This window comes from Thunnus maccoyii, chromosome 9, assembly GCF_910596095.1.
Source record: "Thunnus maccoyii chromosome 9, fThuMac1.1, whole genome shotgun sequence".
Lineage (NCBI taxonomy): Eukaryota > Metazoa > Chordata > Actinopteri > Scombriformes > Scombridae > Thunnus > Thunnus maccoyii.
This window is the reverse complement of record NC_056541.1, coordinates 19,148,850-19,161,211: the sequence shown is the minus strand read 5'-3', so window position 1 is coordinate 19,161,211 and position 12,362 is coordinate 19,148,850. Positions and strand designations below refer to the sequence as shown.

The following is a 12,362-nucleotide window of genomic DNA, read 5'->3' as shown; positions in this document are numbered from 1 at the left end:
TGTATGATTTTTATCAAGTCTGTTGTCACAAAACAGTCACTCATCTATTTGTTTGATTTCTGATTTGTTAACTGATTATTGATTTGTCAATTAAACCAGCTGATTAAGTGATTTTTGTCATTTGCTTTATCAGTTATTTATTAATTACCAAAACACCATCCCATTAACAGCAGTCTCTGATATATCATAATAATGCCCTCAGAGGAAATCTAACCAACAAGCTAGATACAGCAAGCTAAATTGACCAATTTTTAATTTGTGTTTAACTTACTTTCCTACCATTTTCAAGTCAATTATCTAATTCTTTTTATTTATTTATTTTATTCATTATTAAATTATAATCTGTTAATCTGTTGATTTATTGATGAAAACTGACTTGATTGCCAGTCATGTTAAGCCATATACTGTTCATGCCATTTAAAGAGTCACTACAGCAATTTAGTGTTGCACTTCCTTAAAGTTGGGGGGTTCACAAGATGGATTAAAAAATTAATGTCAAAATCTTTGCAGCAAAGGCCCAGATATCCTGAGCTCAGAAAATACTGAATGCCACATTTCCTGTAATGCTACTTTGTGAAACAATCAACCACATCCTGTTTGTATCACAGGCTCTCTGTACGCGATTTGAAGTCTCCAACCCTGATGATGTTGCAAGGATAATTTTCTCAGGCTTGACAAAGATATATAAGACGTTATACAACTGTTGTAACAGGCTAAGCAGTACTTCCAGTAATGATTAAACTGAACCCCATGTGTAAAATGAGTGGATGAGCAACTGTGATATTTAATTAATAATATCACATTGATATACAGGTTTGACTGGATCAATAATACTTAGTATAATGTTTCAACATTAAGTTTTCAACTGAATCATGAAAAAAGTATCAAGGTTTCAGATTGTTCATCACCAAAACTCTCATCAAGTGTAGAGTGGTCAGCCAGCTGCCTTTCGGTCTTTACTCTGGGACTAAATTATCTATACAAAGTCATGGAACTGCCTTCCAGCCTGTTTCAATTCACAATTTGACTGTTTCGACAAACTGCTCAGTCGGGGAGATGGAGAAGAAGAAGAGAAAATTATCCGTTATTTGAGTGTTGTCTCCAAGGAAGACTCGACATCATGTCTTCTGTTTTTCAAAAGTATTAGAGAGGAAGAGGTTGAAGTTGAAATTCCTGTTGGTAAGTTGGCTAATGTGTGAGCAGGTTTAAAGTTGCCCTGCGCACAAAAATATGCTTTTGTTCTTGTTCCTTCAGTTAGATGTTTGAGCTTCTCTGTCCAGAATGATGTGTGTGCAGAGTTTGACACTTGAAGACTGTTTTCACATTCGTCTGCTGAAAGTGGAAAGTTTCTCTGTGCTCACTGAAAATCCAATTTTAAGGGGTGGGCCTACCAGCGTGATTTGTGACATCACAACTAGTTTGGAGCCAGCTCTGTTCCACTTAAATAGGAAAATAGGTGATCTTTGAGTACTGTATTTTGAATTTCAGTGGTGGCTACACTTACATTCACATGGATAAGATGTGACTGTAATGTTACCATGACCTAACTAGCTTTCAACCTTTAATAACTTCAAGAAGGGGAAAAGACAGAGACTCTTCAGACCTTGAGAACTCCTGGACCCAAAGTGGTCAAATTTGGGAATCCTACTTTGAGATGCGTGCTGACATTTAAAAGATTGGCAGCATGCTAAGGGGTATGCGATACATTGTAAACTTTGCTCCAGAGATCTTTGAAGTCATGTCTGAGACAATCTACCTTGTGTCAATGGGCTACACTGTGCCTGAGCTGGTTCGAAATGTTGCTTTACAGGAGGACAAATTCATCAGGTAATGATACTCACCAATAACTGAATGCAGAGTACACTAAACCACAAAACCACTGATTGGTGTAATCTCTGGTAATCTCAACATTACTTTTAGGTATGTGGGTGATCTGAAGTACCTTGTCAACTGCTACCACTCTGTAGTGGACAGCCTGAGTGAAGCAAAGATCATTATGCTGGCTGAGCAGATCAAAGCAGTTACAATGCAAGAGACATTGTAGACAACTTTGTGCTGAACAGGTCAACTTTAAGTTTTAGTCTTGTTTTTTTGTGCTATGATAAAATTTTCCATTTAGCACACAGTTCTAAAACCAAATGTCAACATACATGACAGTGTAAGTCTCTTAATGCTCGTTACAGTATAATGGACGCACATGAGTTTGAGTGGGAAAGCCAACTGAGATTCTACTGGGTCCGGGAACATGACGATCTATTTGTGCGTCAATGCAGTGCCTCTTTCTCCTATGGCTACGAATACATGGGGTTCAATGGTCGATTGGTCATAACCCCACTGACAGACCGGATCTACCTCACCCTCACACAGGTCTGTGAAACTTTCCAAATTTGCGTCAACAACACTCCAGTCGACACGTGTCAATTCAGCTTTGTTTTGACAACAGCTTGTCTGTGTATGTGGATGTGTATTTGTGATGCAGGCCCTCTCCATGTACCTGGGTGGGGCTCCTGCTAGACCGGCTGGTACAGGAAAGACAGAGTCTACCAAAGATCTGGCCTAGGCTTTAGGCCTGCTCTGTGTGGTTACAAACTGTGGAGAGGGCATGGACTACCTGGTGAGAGGCCTACACTTGCAGGACCAACAACTAGTGGAAAATATCTTAGTGCCGTTGTTTTCGTCCTAAAGGATGAATAAATATCTTTCCTCACAAAACAAATGCTTTTAGAATTACATTCTTGGTAAGTTGATTACTTTCATTTCCATTGTATATGTCACATGTAAAAACTGCAACCACACCCCTTGAATAATAGAGGGTGTCAGTAATCATCAGGCATGTGTTCTTGTGGTATGTTTATGCACTTTGTGTACACGTGCTGAAAAAATACAGCATGAACATAGTGTGAACAAATTGTTTCCTGGCTTCCAGTGTTCTCACTTGTACCAGAAAGAAAGTTGCCCTAATCATTTGTATTGTCTGTTGAGTGTGCAAACTCTATGCTGTCATGTTGTCTGCTGGACAAAGTGGCCACTCTTACTTTATTTATTTATCTTTTTAATTTTCATGTGTCACCAGTTTTTTCCTGAACTCATTTGCTCTTTGTGTGCAGGCTGTGGGGAAGATCCTCTCTGGCCGTGCCCAGTGTGGAGCCTGGGGCTGCTTTGATGAGTTCAATCGCATTGATGCCTCAGTGCTGTCAGTCATCTCCTTCCAAATCCAGACCATCTGTAATGCTCTCACTCTGCGCCTTTAAATGTTTCAGGTAAGTTTGTTGTAGTTATGCACAACCAGGAATGAATGCATCAAAGTCATTCCAGTTTTTGCAAAAAATTAAGATTTAGGGTTATTTCACTCACGATAATTTAACTTGAACCTCGCTTCAAAATAGTTTTTAACCACCACTTTCTCATCATACACATCAGTTTGAGGGCCAGGAGATCAGCCTGGATGACCGCATGGGGATTTTTATCACCATGAACCCAGGTTACGCTGGGCGCACAGAGCTGCCTGAATCAGTCAAAGCCCTCTTTAGGCCTGTGGTGGTCATTGTGCCAGATTTGCAGCAGATTTGTGAGATCATGCTCTTCTCTGAGGGCTTCCTAATGGCCAAGGTGAGAAACACAAACACACATTACATTATTAAATTTGAGGTGAGTTGGAAATGCAAGGATAATTTATAATAAATTACTTTCAAATTTTTCAGATTTACAGAAAATCTGTAACTTAAACTGCAAACTGCTTACCGTCTTCTTAAACATGTCAATTACTTATTGAGGATTTTATCTCTTTGCTCTTGTTATATTCAGGTGCTTGCAAAGAAGATGACAGTATTGTATAAGTTGGCCCGTGAACAGCTGTCCAAGCAGTCTCATTATGACTTTGGCCTGCGAGCCCTGAAGTCTGTCCTAGTAATGACAGGAGAGCTGAGGAGAGGCTCACCAGACCTCAATGAGGTAGAAACCATGGAACATTTTTCATTTATATTTAGTGAAAAGAAAAATCATCTCTATTTGCTTACATCTAGTATGGAACTGAGGGCTTGTTTGTGATTCCTCAAAAGGTTTACTGAGCACATCTGTGAAAGTGCTTTGTCACAAGTAATGATGTCTGATTAGTTGAGAAAAAAGAAAATTACATCTAAAAAAATGTGAAAAATAAACACATCTTTGTAATATGTGTCAGTCATACTGTACAAGTGGGATTAGGATGTTTTTATGATTAGCAGCACCTTTGGTTTTCACAGCAACTGAATATTGACTATAACATTTTGTAATTGTTTGTGGTTTTTGTCACTCATTGCCTGGTGTTTCTGTCTCTCCTCTCCACAGGATGTGGTGTTGATGTGAGCCCTCAGGGACATGAACCTGCCAAAGTTTGTTTGAGGACGTGCCACTGTTCCTTGGGTTGATCTCAGATCTTTTCCCTGGACTGGACTGTCCTTGCGTTCGCTATCCCAACTTCAAGGATGCTGTGGAACAGAACCTGGAACAGAACAAATATATCCTACTGTCTAACCGGGTGTCTCATCTGGATCTTAGAATCATTTCTATATGATATAGACTTTCTTACTGTATTCAACTTAAAGACTTTTGAGTTTCAGTGGCAAAGAAATAGTTTGAGCATGTAAATGCTGACATACCCTATGCTGTCTGTGGTTTCAGGTAGATAAAGTGGTGCAGATGTATGAGACAACGATGACCAGACACTTCCCTCCACCTGTTGGCCCAACAGGTGGAGGGAAATCAGTTGTGATCAGCACATTATGTCAAGCTCAGACCAAGTCAGTTTCAGTTAAGATCATGTAACATCATACCACTGCCCTGATATATATAGTTGCTATTAATTATGTCATCATCAGATTGGGATTGCATACCAAGATGTATCGCCTGAACCCCAAAGCCATGAATGTCATTGAACTCTACGGTGTTCTGGACCCTGACACTCGAGACTGGAGTGATGGGATCTTAACCAACATCTTCCGTGATATCAACAAGCCTACTGACAAAAAAGAGCAGAGGTAAAAAATTTAAAAAAACAAGTTTCAGAGTTACAATGATCCCCACTACCAACATCTTTAAATTTTACAAGAAACACAGACTTTTCAAAAGAATATCTATGAAATACTCTATAAAGACATGAACTTTAACTTACAGGTACATCCTGTTCGATGGGGATGTGGATGCTCTGTGGGTTGAGAATATGAACTCAGTGATGGATGACAACAAGCTCCTCACTCTGGCCAGAGTCACTGAGCCTTGCTGTTTGAGGTTTGTCTGAATTTCAGTGACTGCTGTCATCAGTATACATTTCCCTACACTTGAATACTTTTATGCAAATCCGCCTTCAGAGCTCATTGTAAGGAAACACTGCCATGTGTTTCAGGTTCAGGCTGCAATATGCTTCCCCTGCCACTGTCTCCCGCTGTGGGATGGTCTTTGTTGACCCCAAAAACCTGCGATACACCCCATACTGGCAGAGATGGGTGAACAACAGACCTGTTGAGGTTTGAGAAAGAACATCTAAAGCATGTAATAACTGTACTCACTTATAATTTGATATTTCAACTTTGTTCATGTTTTTGTATAAGAACAAGAAATGCTGAACAAACTATTTGAGAAATATGTGCACAGTTCTATTGACATGATCGTGGATGGTATTGTTGATGGCAAACAGGGCCAGAAACTGAAGACTGTTGTCCCTCAGACAGATCTGAATATGGTAGGTTTGTCTCAAATGTACTACAGCACCCCTATTAGAATTGTCCCATATCCAGACTATTTGGATTCATTCTGCTTGTGTCGGTGGTGTGTTCAGGTGACTCAGCTATGCTTGATGCTGGATGCCCTGCTAGACACTGACAGCTACAGTGCCGAAGTCCTGGAGTGTTATTTCCTGGAAGCTCTGTACTGCTCACTAGAGGCCACATTGCTGGATGGAGGCAGGATCAAGTTTGATTAGTTCATTAAAAAGCTCTCCTGCTTAACCACAGTGCATGATGAAAAAGCTTTGGCTGGACCTGGTGAGATCCCAGGTAAAAAAAAAAATTAAATGATGAGGTATGAGATTAGCATATATTATCTACAATATATCCTTTTAGGTACAGTTTCAATGAATCAAACAAACCAATGTCTTGATAATTGTATTCTCCACATAAATATAGTATGTGCTTGAGGATTTTAATATGTTACATATCGTATTATTGATGACAAAATTTCTGCATTCATACAGGATACCTGCCAACGCTCTATGATTTCCATTTTGATGGAATACAGATGAAGTGGGTTCCCTGGAGTTCCCTGGTCACCAAATACATCCACAACCCTGAAATGAAGTTTGCTGACATTCTAGGTAAAGATCAATTCTGTCAGTTAATAAGTGAGGACAAAAAATGTATCCTGCATACATACCGTACATATGGATTTACACTTTGCTCTAGTCCTAACTGTGGACGCTACCAGAGCCAGCTGGATCCTGGGGCAGATGGTAAAGATAAAGAAGTCCGTGGTTTTGGTTGGAGAGTCTGGAACTTCCAAGACTGCCACCATTCATAACTTCCTGAAGAACCTTAACGCAGATACATCAGTGAGTTAACTGTCTAACCGTGCATGTGTAAATTTGTTACTCCAGTTGTTTTCACAAATTTTATAAATATCTTCCCTTCTGTTTCCAGATTACTCTGATCATCAACTTCTCATCCAGGACGACTTCAATGGACCTCCAGAGGAACCTGGAGGCCAATGTGGAGAAGAAGACCAAAGAGACCTATGGCACCCCTGTGGGGAAGAGGCTACTGGTCTTCATGGATGACATGAACATGCCAAAGGTACCTACAGTACAGCAAGCTTCCAACCAAGTCTCCGATGTCCTTTACTGTGGTCACAGTGCTTGTGCTGTATGTGTGACATTTTTTAATTTATTGTGTGCTCGTTCAGGTGGATAGTTATGGCACACAACAGCCTATTGTGCTTCTGAAGCTGTTATTGGACAGAGGAGGCATATATGACAGAGGGAAAGAGCTTAACTGCAAAATACTTAAGGACTTTGGCTTCATTGCTGCCATGGGGAAGGCAGGAGGTGGGAGGAATGAGGTGGATCCACGCTTCGTCTCTCTCTTCAGTGTCTTCAGCATCCCTTTCCCTGCAGTGGACTCCCTGCACCTTATCTATGCTTCCATTATCAAAGGCCACACCCAAGTGAGTAGCATGAATTAATACAGAAAATAAGAATCTCAATCATCCTCATCCCTCATATTTAATAAACTTGATCAAACATTTTAGTCATTTGAGGATGCATTACAGAAGGTTTGTGATAAAGTCACCTTCTGCACACTGGAACTGTATAACAACATCATCAAAGATCTGCCACCCACTCCCTCGAAATTCCACTACATCTTCAACCTGAGAGACCTATCCAGAGTCTACAATGGACTGACCTGCTGCTGCTGCACTGCTTCCATGTTGATAGAGTCTACAGAGCCGTCACTGACTACGTCACTGTCACTATGGGCGAGAAGTAGGACTGTTTCTATTTCAGTTATACATTCAAATATATTGTACATCTGTCACTATCCACAAAGGTGTTCTTGAAGAAGACTAAACAATTACTTGATTAAGTTGACAGAGTATATCATTTTAACAGTGCACGATCGAGCCTTAAGTGTATACATGTTGTTTTTTCCTGTTTCTGCTCAGATATGTGCAGCCTCCTGTGATCAGCTTTGATGCAATTTACAAGCAGAGCACACCTAACTCCCCCATTATCTTCATCCTGAGCCTTGGCTCTGACCCAGCCAGTGACCTCATGAAACTAGCAGAGAGGTCAGGCTTTGGAGGCAACAAGTTCAAGTTCCTTGCTATGGGCCAAGGCCAAGAGAAGGTACCAAAGATTTTTAGTGTGGTCAAGTGACACAGGGAGAGGGATTGCGAAGTATTCACACAAAGTAATGATAAAAAGTAAAGAAGCTGAAAGTAATTGTCTCCTGTATCTGTGATGAAGATCGCACTGCACTTGCTGGAGAAGGCAGTGTCCCGTGGTCAGTGATTGATGCTACAGAACTGCCACCTGCTGGTAAAATGGCTAAAGGAGTTGGAGAAGTCCTTAGAGAGGGTCACCAAGCCCCACCCCAGCTTTCGCTTGTGGATCACTACCAACCCCATCAAAGACTTCCCCATTGGCATACTGCAAAAGTCTTTAAATGTGAAAAATACAATATGTGTTTTTTGCAAATCTATAGATCACGTTCAATACATGATGTATTTGGAGATTTTTATCAATGTGTGGGTAAAATTACACCGAATGCTGTATATCCAATAAAGCTAGCACATTTACTACAGTAGTATAAGACTTCTATATGTAATGAGTGTAGTCACATATTTTGAAATAGTTACCTAAATTTTTATCAATACTACAAAAAAATTATTTGATGTTATTTGCTTTAAAAAAAAGCAAAAAATGCAAACAATTTCACCATAATTTCACATGTTTCCAAAACAAATCATCCCTTTCCCTGACTTAAAGATATTGACATTCATTTGTAGAAAATCTTCAAACAAGTGAGAATGCACTGGAAAAATAAGCCTTGAAAGCTGAATATGAGACCAAATGACTTGTTCAGACTGATGTTTTGACAATGAATATTTTGCAGAGACACTACAATTACGACAGTGTGTTCACATGCACTTAAATACTGTGTGCAGGTAGTGACGGAGCCTCCCAATGGTCTCAAGCTGAACATGAGAGCCACATACTCTAAAATCTCCCATGAGACCTTGACTACATGCCCGCACCCGGTCTTCCGTAGCCTGGTTTATGTGCTGGTCTTCTTCCATGCTGTGGTGCAGGAGAGACGCAAGTATGGCAAAATTGGTTGGAATGTCCCGTATGACTTCAACGAGTTTGACTTCTTTGTAAGTGACACAAGGAGCCATTTACACCATATTGGAAATTAATGATTTCTTGTGTCATATATTATATTTCAATGCTGTAAACAATGCAATTGTGCTCAAAAGGTGAGTATGGAGATCCTGAACACCTACCTGACCAAAGCTCACAACCAAGGAGACAGCAATATTCCCTGGGGAAGTCTTAAATACCTTGTTTGGGAGGTTAGGTTCAATTTTATGTGTTTTAACAAATGGCATATATACAGTATGTTTTTCTCCACTACAGTCATGCTATGTGCTGTAAGTTTAGTATCCTTATAATGTTTTATAGGTGATGTATGGTGGACGAGCCATAGATAGCTTTGACCGTAGGATCCTAACTGTCGACATGGATTAGTACTTTGGAGACTTTCTCTTTTACACCTTTCGCCGCTTCCACTTCTTCACTAACAAGGATGTAGATTACAAGATCCCTCCAAATGGGCCCAAGACAACATATGTTGGTCAGTTTTTTTATTACTCTGCATTCTCTCACCTTAAGAAAAAGTTTATTTTTCTGTCATCACTCACAGCTTTACCCTGCTATCTGTTACAGATGAGATTGAGACCCTGCCACTGGCAAACACCCCAGAGGTTACAGGTCTTCATTCCAATGCAGATATAGGATACTACACACAGGCAGCTAAAGACATGTGGACTCATCTAATAGACCTGCAGCCTTAGACGGGTACGATGTACCATCTCTCATCTTCCATCTCACTTGATTGAAATTCTACATTTGCTTGTCCTCATCCATTACTGTTTTTTGAAGAGGAAGCTGCTCCAAATTTTTAAAAGATGTTCTCAAGTGCTGTCACTCAAGTGCTGTCACTCTTATGGCCTTTACACACTCTGTCGTTCCTCAGGTGAATCTGGTGGAAGCATCAGTAGAGATGAGTACATCAATCAAGTGGCCCAGGACATTCAGAACAAGCTGCCCAAGTTATTTGACCTGGACGTGATCTGTAAAACCTCGGCACGGACATCTCCTCAACCTCGGTGGTGCTGCTTCAAGAGCTGGAGCGTTTCAACAAACTGGTGGTCCGCATGCAGCGATCTCTGGTAGAGCTGCAGAGGGTGAGAGGGAGGGGCAGAGGATGGTATGAAAGACAGCTGCTATGTGTTTCCACCTCAAGGAGGTTTAGATCTGATCTGATTTTCTTGTGTCCATAGGCCTTGGCTGGTGAGGTGGGCATGAGCAGTGAGTTGGATGAGGTTGCTTTTTAATGGTCACATCCCTGCCATTTGGAAGAAGTTGGCACCTGACACTCTTAAGTCCCTCGGCAACTGGATGAGTCATTTCAAGAGGCGTTATGAACAGTATAGCTACTGGGTGAGGAAAGACCCACACTTTTATGTATAACTTCTTATATTTTTTATATCTGAGTGTGTGTATCATCTGTTGTGTGTCTATCTTGTGGCCACTAGGTGGATGAAGGAGAGCCAAAGGTTATGTGGTTATCAGGACTCCATATTCCAGAGTCCTACCTGACAGCCCTGGTCCAAGCCGCATGCAGGAAAAATGTATGGCCTCTGGATCTTTCCACACTGTACACACAGGTGACCCAGTGCCACAGTGAGGACAAAGTCAGTGACAGACCAGGACAGGGTAATGATATGACACTATTTCAAGTATCACCATTGTGAAGTTATGAATGCTGATGAACAATGGGGGTTATTTTGTTTCCTGAAGGCTGCTTTGTGTCAGGCCTGTATCTGGAGGGAGCAGACTGGGACACAGAGAAGGGCTGCCAGGTGAAAAGTAAACCTAAAACTCTGGTTGTTGAACTTCCCATTGTAAGAGTCATCCCCATAGAGACACGCTGCCTCAGGTTACAGGTGTGAACCACAGGCACTACAGGCCTCCATACTAAACTGCAAATAAATGTACCTCACTATTTTTATGTTTCTAACTGCCATAGTATTTTTGTGTGTTTTGTACCACAGAATACACTGCAGACACTAGTGTACACCACGTCCTTGCGGAGGAATGCAATGGGTGTGGGGTTGGTGTTTGAGGCAGATCTGTTTACCACTGAGCACATCTCCCACCGGGTGCTCCAGGGTGTCTGTTTATGCCTCAACACTGACTAAAGTCTCACTGAGCAGATTAGCTTTCACACAGTCCATTCCAAAATGTTAATTAATAACAAAGAAGCCTGTTTTTGTGAGACAAAAAATACCTTTGACTTAAGTGCATATTAAAACAAGTTATATTGACACTTTGTTCATTTTTACAAATAAATTGATTGAAAGACATAAAAAAGGGGATCCATCGTCCACTTCATAGTTTTCATTCTTTGCTCACTAGATGGCAGCACACAACAGTGAGCTCTTCATTCTGGCATTAATTTTGCAGGGCAGTCTGGTGTTACAGTCGACTATAGAGCTTTAGTTGGTCAGGATCTTTCCAACCTAAAAGTCTGCTAATGCCTATTAATGAATACAACTTTTACTCTTTCTTAATCTAAATATTTCAGAATTCTGCACATTATTAAAGTGGACAGTAGATGCTGAATATTTCTGTTGAGGCTCCAAGAGGAACATTAGCTGCTGCTGCATACAGTGGAAAATGTAACACTGACCAAAGGCTGCTAAAGTTTTTCACTTTACCCAAGTAGTGTTTCAGCTTTTCTCTGCAGTGTAGGTTGCAGCATATGTTTATCGTGACATTTAACAAACAGATCTAGCACAGTACTGAGTAATGTGGGCTGCTGAGGTCAGCATGCCAAAGCAGGTGATGTTTACTCTAAAAATCAAACAGCCCCAGAGGATCTGGCAGCTGGTGCAACAATGAAGTCACAGAATATGAAAGGGAGGAATTATGTGTCCCTGCTGAAAAGGGGGGAAAAGATGGTGTGTTGTTTAATTAACTGCACCAAATGTGAGTGAGCAGATCTTTAGTTAATACACACCTACATAGACAATATGTAATGGAGCTTTTTGTGTTTGCACAATAAAAGGGAAGGAAATGAAGGAAGCAGCAGAGTAACTACTCAAGAAATGACAGAGAAGAAACAAAAATCCTCTCAACGGAACCGACCCCTGTCTTCCTCCTCACAGGCCGAAATTATTTTCAGCTGCTCGTGACTGGAGGGATTTACTTTAACCCTAAACTTCTCCAGTTCCTGCTTGGCACCATCACTTGTGCCGGGTGGCCTCATAAAATACCAAGGGTGCCCTGAAACAAAAAACACTGACACATCACTTTCCAGCCCCTCCACCCCACCCCTTATCCCAAACAGTTTCCCTTTGTTGTGATTGAGAGCAGGTGGGCTCACTCAGTCCCATTCAAGTGCATGCACTGCACTGTATGCTGTTTCTCCCAGTAGTCTGTGAGTGTCAAAGTGTTAACAGCATCTCTCATCAGCTGAGATCTTCACCGAAACTATACTAGCCAGTTGCCTAAGTACTCCTTGCAGCCTGCAGAATCCTATGCTGCA

The 12,362-nt window shown here is 41.0% G+C and overlaps 1 pseudogene; it reads left to right on the top strand.

Annotated features, from left to right (window-relative positions):
• The first annotated feature begins 1,696 nt into the window (after window positions 1-1,696).
• LOC121903827 lies at window positions 1,697-11,179 on the top strand (annotated as a pseudogene).
• The last annotated feature ends 1,183 nt before the right edge of the window (window positions 11,180-12,362 follow it).